Here is an 8,396-nt window from a genome sequence, read left to right as displayed (position 1 = left end):
AGAGGGTAACTTTCGGCAAAATTGTAAATAGTTTCAAAATAAGCTAATCTGATTGTTTAAAATATCAAAGTAAATGTTAAATTAAACATTAAGATCAAAAGTAACAGAAAAAATTTTAAGTCAGAAAAATATACTGGGTGTGTATAAAAATTTAAATCGTGCTTTACTATAATAAATGAAGTAATCTGCATATTGTATTTCTATTATTTTTATATTACATTTATCTATCAAAATAAATGAAATATTGAATAAATTCCCTGACAAAATATTACAGTAATAGACGTCGAAAAATGATAAAGATGTCTCCCCCCTTCGAGTTGCATGTCTTCTGATATTTTAAAAACCGGTGTGTTCAAATACTCAGATCGCTAAGAAATTAAGAGATCCGGTTTGTGGAGGATTAAAAACAGATGTATATTTCGGTAGGTTCAGTCGCGCGCGCATTCGCACGAATACGAAATTGACAAAGTGCGTGTGCCGGCCCGAAAATGGAAACATGTCGTAAGAGTGAGTCGTCAGAGCCCGCGCGTCAATTCCGAAAGGAATCGGAAATTTTATGCCCACCTCCTCCCGACAATATTTTTATGCCGTTCCGTCGCAACCCTTTGAAAGCAGGTGACGTATACGCGAGCGTGCGCGCAGAAAAAGCACGTTTGGGGAGAAACGGTGGGGGTAAAGTTTTCGTTGGCGTGCGCGCACTACTACCATTCGGATCGTTACTCCTCTCTTCGAGACCCTTCACCCCGTCTCTCTCTTTACCATCGCCACTTTTGCCAAGTCGACGTTTGGATAAAGGGACTTTCTCTGTCGGTCAGCAGGGAAAGGGGGGTGGGGTGGGGTGGAAAGGGAGCTCGGAGTGACGCCCCCATAGACGTGAGTCCTACGTTGGTGGGGATGAATGTCCCATCTTCCTTGCACCTATCCCTCTACACGTTCTTTCACCTTTGTTATTAACCAGAGTTTGCCTTCCCTCTCTTTCTCTCCTCCTCTCTATTTACCGTTTCTTTCTATCTCTCTATCTGGTACCGCCGGCTGTTGGCAGCGCGGAAGGGATCCAGGGTGAGGGGAAAGCCGGCCGTGAAATTAAAACATGATGAGGGGTCTAGATTGAGATGCGAGGGAGAGAGACGCGGTGAAGGAGCAAAAAAGAAGGAACGGCGAGGAAGACGGAGGCAGAGCGACACGCGAAGACGGAGACGGCGCTAATGCCAGGGACGCATCTGCGAGCGGGACATAAATGAGGATCGATTTTGTGGGTGACGATCGCTATAGTTCTCGTACGCGCACGTCACACTTCGACAGATAAACGATTTTTGTTTATCATTATTTTTTTTCAGAAATATGCTCTAGCCATCAAACATTAAATCCGGTTTTCCACTTGAAATATATGTGGAATATATTACCATAAAAATGATATTGTAAATCAATATTTTGCTTGAATCAAGGACATAACGTGATATTTAGGACCTAACCTAACCATATTTTTTCTTATATTTATGTCAACTAAACATCCTTTGCTCGAAGCAAAATACGATATTAAATTCCACAACACGTTCGTGGATTTATCGATTCGTCGATTTTATTCTAGATTGCACGAAAAGTCGATCACAATGTCGTTATATCGAACGATCGCGCGAACGGTGTCCCTTTTACGCATCGCATGCCGTGGAATAAATTGTCCAGAATTTTCTAAGATCGGCTCGCTTTGTAGGATTAGCCGAGCGCGACGGACTACCAGCTACAAATCACCGGGTACCAGTCGCCAGTTACCACCTATCACGTTGCCGTACGAACAGATATATACGTGTCTGTGGAATTATTACGATTCAGTCCCCCGTAAAGCTACATCGACGCGAACGAACCTTTGAGGCGGTCAACCACTTCATTGTACTGCTCCCCTATGATGGTCGTATAGTTTGTAAACCAGGCGTGATTGCTCATCAACTATTTATAACGATCCTCTTCATCTACCATCTCGCATTATATTCGCATTGCATTTATCAATTCTGTATCCAGCTTTTCGTAGAATCTTAGCAAATTAATGTTAAATGTACCAACATGTCAATATTTCTGTTAAATATTGCGTAAAACAATTTTTAGGTAAGCGGAGCAAGTAATTTAGAATAATGCTACTATTTTAAATATACAGGGTGTCCCACCCCAAATAACTTTTTTATTTTTAATTTTAGAAAAAGATGTTTCAGACAAAAGTTGTATGGTTTCAAAGGGGACATAAGGTAGTATCATTAGTTTGACCTTGAGGAGTCACATGAAGGTTACGTGAAGGTCATTTTGAATTTCTTAAATGGAACACCCTATATATTTTTACATATTCTTGTAGCTTATCTCGAGAGCTTTCCAAAACACTATAAATAAACATTTTTTCATCAAGTACTTTTCGAGTTATGAGGCTTGAAATCATTTCTTAATTTTACATAAACTGTAAAATATCTTGTAAAATATTCATTTTTCGATTACCTTACCTTAATACTTTTATGTACAAAATAATAAAAGAAATTAATTGGTGTAAAGAAAACACATAGTTGTTTCAAAGAAAAAATATGTAATTGTTAATTGCAAATTACATATTTTTTCTTAAAAACTCGAAAAGTTCTTGATGAAAAAATGTTTATTTATAGTGGTTTGGAAAGCTCTTGAGATAAGCTATAAGAATGTGCAAAAATATATAGGGTATTCCATTTAAGAAATTCAAAATGACCTTCGCGTAACCTTTATGTGATTCTTCAAGGTCAAACTAATGACACCACCTTATGTCCCCCTTAAAACCATACAACTTTTGTCTGAAACATCTTTTTCTAAAATTAAAAATAAGAAAGTTATTTGGGGTGGGACATTAAAATGGGATAACCTGTATAAATAACTTTATTTATATAATATTAGTATTTATATATAAATATAAATTTTTATCGTTATTTGTAACGTTTATATTTATTTATATATATAAATACTATTATAAATAAAAGATTTGGCTTAAAATTTGACTGAATAGTAATAAACAACGAAAAAATTTCAAAATTTTTCATTTAATTTCAAAGAAAAGAAGAAAGAGGAAAAGGACATATTCACCTTTTGAAATTGCACGCTCTAATAAATAACGAACAAAGTCATACAAGATGCATCCGCGGGATATTCACAGGGGCGTAACTCGCAAGTATTGTGCGCTCTTTAGCAAAGAGACGAGAGAATTCGTATCGTCCATCCGCGGGTTGAAGAATCCGAATAGCCATAAACCGACAACATCCTTCGTGTTCGAATTTCCTGTGAAATCCTTTTCACGAGATTGGTTACGCGGACGATCGGCATTGATGCGAGACGGATAGTTTTGGCGAGGGTGAGAAGGAGAAAGTGAGCGCCGAGGTCCTTTCCTACAACAATGTTCTCTCTCTCTCTCTCTCTCTTTCTCTTTCTCTCTCTTAGGATACGCTCGATGGTACGAGATTTTCATCTATAGATCACGACGGGTTCGCTCTCCATCCTTCTTTTCAGGAAGCGGCACAATGCTGAGGCGCTCTCTGCCGTTACAGGCAGAGCCGACCTGGTCGCGGCCCTGCCTCGACAAAGGATGCGAAGTCGGCCATTGTGTGGGTGATTTGGAACCTTGGGATAGAGGCCTTCCCTCTTTCTGCCGAGTTACCGAGATGTCTTCATTAGGTCCCACTTCGCCGCTTCGGGATATAGAGAACTGCGGCTTGTTACGATCCGGTGAAGAGGCGCGGAGAGCATCCGAGGACCAGCGGCACTGAATTGTTCGACCGTAGGATGAACGGTGTTAATGCGTTGCGAGGAAAGTTGCGCGTGTTTTTCGAGAGATTTTTCGAGATAATGAGAGCCGTGTAATTGTTTAACGCGATGAAACCACAAAACCACCTAAAGTCGTCCCTTTTCTCTCAAAACTTCAAGAAACGTTTCGAGAGGAATGCAGTCTAAATGCGATTAAATCAACAGCAGGATTTTTTCTCACGATTTAATATGTTACTCTCTTCCTGGCGGACAAATTTATTTTTTTCCACGACGATAATGCCATCAAATGTCGTTACTATTTATGTATAAGTGGAGACCTTTGAGGAGAATGAAATCAATCAGTTGTGCGATTTTCTTTAAACTTGTCGAGCCGCAGCGTGTGCGGTTTCCAAAGAAAATGCGTGCAATTTGTGGATATTCACGATGAACGTCCGCGCGATGAATGGTACAAAGCCGGGACATTAGCCGGATGGATCCTGTCATTTGCCGGGATTTACCTGCCTTTCGACCTTTTTTGGTACGACATTTAGCCCTTCCTCTACCGCGAGACGTCGCAAGTCAGGCTCGAAATGACAGCTTCTCTTCCAGCAAGCAAAGCCGACAGATCCGCCCTGGCACGCAATTCATCGCTTCCGTCGTGAATATTATATTTAATCGGTTCCCTACAGAGAGCTCGACAATCTTGTTTGATTTTTTTATCCGAAATATATCATGTTGAACGCAATAGATTTAGTAGCGCAAAATAAATAATTTTTATTGTATATCAATTAAAAGATAAAAAAAATTAAAAAGCAGACAGTATTTTGTCTTTAAGTATAAATTTTAAAAATATAATTGAGGATGTTTTGTATCTATTTTCAAAATATTGAGAATTTCATAAAAAGTGTACAGAATGTCCTTACATATATTTAGAATCTTCAGTACAATTTTTAAATCGATTCACTAAAGCGTTCACAAGTTATAAGGATTTTATTTTACATCGAATTAACATGTGTTCTTATGGGAAACGTATAATCACATCGATTCAAATGACAAAAACACATGGAAATAATATTCAGAATTTGTTTAAAATTTGCAAAAGTTTAGATACAGAGGAAATATTTCAAATAATATTATACAAGTACTAACTGGTTAAAAAGATATTAAATATAATTCAATGAAGTTAGCCATGTATCTGTCACAAGGCGGAATTCTCTGCTAAAAGTTAATCATTTTGATTAACAAAATTCGGAATATTTCAGTAAAAACGCAATAAATATTAAAAAATACATCTCTGCACTGTATCTCAGATCAAATTGTAAACATCCTTAATCGAAATGATTAACTTTTGGCAGAGAATTTCGCCTTGTGACAGATACATGGCTAACTTCATTAAATTATAATATCTAAATTATATTATAATTATATTATATTATAAATTTTATTATATTTTAATATCTTTTTTTTTAACCAGTTAGCATTTGTATAATATTATTTGACCAAATATTTCCTCTGTGTATCTAAACTTTTGCAAATTTTAAACAAATTCTGAATATTATTTCCATGTGTTTTTGTCATTTGAATTGACGTGGTTATACGTTTCCCATAAGAACACATATTAATTCGGTACAAATTAAAATCCTTATAACTTGTGAACGCTTTAGTGAAACGATTTAAAAATTGTATTGAAGATTCTAAAACATATGTAAGGACATTCATGAACATATGTAAAGACATGTAGGGACATATAAAACATCCTTAATTTCTTCCTTTATATAATTGTCTTTTTTTGCTATGTAATATATTTTTGTTATTTTTTTGTGTAACATAAATTTTAAATTCTTTTTTTTGTATCATATATTTTATTATTCTTTAGAGAAGTTTTCTCTAAAAAGGAACAAATTCTTTTTATTATTATTATTATTGAATTTCAGAGACGCATGAGCGACAATTTAAAAGACACATTCTATATAACATGAGCAACGGCACAAACGAAGCGGGGTCTTCTCACATCGTAATATTTGGAATGTCGCAAAACAATTTCAAGGATCCAAATAATTAGCGTCGATATATTTTAACGCTTCGGCTGTAAACTCGCGCGAACATGTAGGAGAAGCTTTGTCACACACCTAATTAAATTCATGGCGAGATGCTGTGGTCGACGATCGCTTAACCGATCGGGGACATTCTTTTGGCGGCATCACTGATTTCCGAGAAATCCACAGACGGACCTTCGACCGATCGAAACAGGAAATACCCGAGTCTCCGAGTCGTGAGACCAAACACGACAAATCTATCGTGTGATCGCAAACGTCATAAATTTCATCCAGATAAAAATCGGTAGAACGCAGCCGCGCGATAAATTGTCGACTGGTCGAAAACAAATTTATAGCCCATAATCTTAAGGGTTATAATAAACTGCTCGTTAATAATAAAAGAACTTGTTTCCTCTAAGGTTTACTTTGTAACTTAAGTTCATAAAATGGTTCTTCTTAATCGCGAGATTGACAAGATAATAGAATATACGAAGATGCAAGAATTTATGTTTAGAAATGTGTAATCTTAATTATCGCATAATTTTAATAACATAAACCATGCGTGATTTTAGATTGTATGTACAATCCCAATAAAAAGTAGCTGAAAATTAATATTGACGAATCTCCACTTTTAGTTTATTTTGATTAAGAAATTGTGTGGAATATTACAATTTAATCTTAACTACAACGCAGAGATGTATTTTTTAATATTTATTGCGTTTTTACTGAAATATTCCGAATTTTGTTAATCGAAATTATTAACTTTTGATAGAGAATTTCGTCTTGTGACAGATACATGACTAACTTCATTGAATTATATTTAATATCTTTATAACCAGTTAATACTTGTATAATATTATTTGATCAAATATTTCCTCTGCATCTAAACTTTTGCAAATTTTAAACAAATTCTGAATATTATTTCCATGTGTTTTTGTCATTTGAATCGACGTGGTTGTACGTTTCCCATAAGAACACATGTTAATTCAAATCTTTATAACTTGTGAACGGTTTAGTGAATTGATTTAATAATTGTACTAAAGATTCTAAACATATGTAAGGACGTTCTGTACAATTTTCATTAAATTCTCAATATTTTGAAAATAGGTACAAAACATTCTTAAATAAATTTATTTATATTTATATGTTTATTTTGTAAACAATAAATACAAAGAGTACTTTTATTATTAATATTATTAAGGATGTTTCGTATATAGAATCCCAGCAAAAAGTAGCTGAAAATCAATATTGACGAATATCCACTTTTAGTGTATTTTGAGTATGAAAAATTGTGTGGAATATTACAATTTGATCCTAACTACAGTGCAGAGATGTATTTTTTAATATTTATTGCATTTTTACTGATATGTTCCGAATGTTGTTAATCGAAATGATTAATTTTTGGCAGAGAATTTCGCCTTGTGACAGATTTGGCTAATTTCATTAAATTATATTTGATATCTTTTTAACCAGTTAGTACTTGTATAATATTATTTGACCAAATATTCCTCTGTATCTAAACTTTTGCAAATTTTAAAAAATTCTGAATATTATTTCCATGTGTTTTTGTCATTTAAATCGACGTGGTTATACGTTTCTCATAAGAACACATGTTAATTCAGTGCAAATTAAAATCCTTATAACTTGAACGCTTTAGTGAATCGATTTAAAAATTGTACTGTAGATTCTAAACATATTTAAGGACATTCTGTACAATTTTCATTAAATTCTCAATAATTTGAAAATAGGTACAAAACATCCTTAAATAGAAAAATTAATCTTCCTCTTACGATATTCGTCAAAAAGTGTCTTTAGTCAGAGATGTCGTATCGATGAAACCATAGTAAACACCGACGAAATCCGATTTTTTACGGTCACCTATCGTTTAGCGCCCCTCCTTTGTGTATGCTGAATTTTTCCAAGCTACCTTCCGTTTTTACTCTCGATTTTCCCTCTCTTTTTCTTCCTTCTCTCTCGGTTTGTGGAACGTGTCACGCAAGCAAGGACCCGTGTGTAGAGCGAAGCGTATCTAGCGGGGCTGATCAGCCGGGAAATCACGGGGCCCCGAGGGGCGTAACAGAGCCCCGTTAAGATCCATTCGTTTTCCTTGATTTTCACGCCCGAATCATTACGACAGGTTCGAAACCGCTTCGAATTTTCGAACGGCGATAATTTCCCCGGAACGCGCCGACTCTCGTAAACCTTACAGGCCCGGTCCATTCGTTACAGTGGTTTCGTAGCACTCGTTGCTCCTCAGGATCAACCCCCGCACGCTGTATCGTGTATAAGCGGACGGCGAACGTAATTAGCGCCAGTTCCCTTTGTGTTATTCACAAGCGTCGAGAACAAGATGATTACCAGTTCTCGGCAGGGTCCAGCGCAGGCGTCGCCAGCCTGTTCGAAAATGAAAAATCGCATGTTTCCTCCCTCACATTCTCTTTCCCAATATGCTTGGCTGTCTTTGTGTATTCGAGAAAACCGAATTTTCCGACTCTGTTAAATACAAGATTAAGAAGTATGAAGAATGTATTTATTAATTTAAGCATCTACGGTTTTATGGCGAATACGTCGAAGATTGATCGTATGCTACGGATAATGAAATAAGTCGATGATAAAGCG

The sequence above is a fragment of the Camponotus floridanus genome, unplaced genomic scaffold (genome assembly GCF_003227725.1).
Source record: "Camponotus floridanus strain SB8 unplaced genomic scaffold, Cflo_v7.5 scaffold146, whole genome shotgun sequence".
Classification (NCBI taxonomy): Eukaryota; Metazoa; Arthropoda; class Insecta; order Hymenoptera; family Formicidae; genus Camponotus; species Camponotus floridanus.
Note: the sequence above shows the minus strand (reverse complement) of the source record.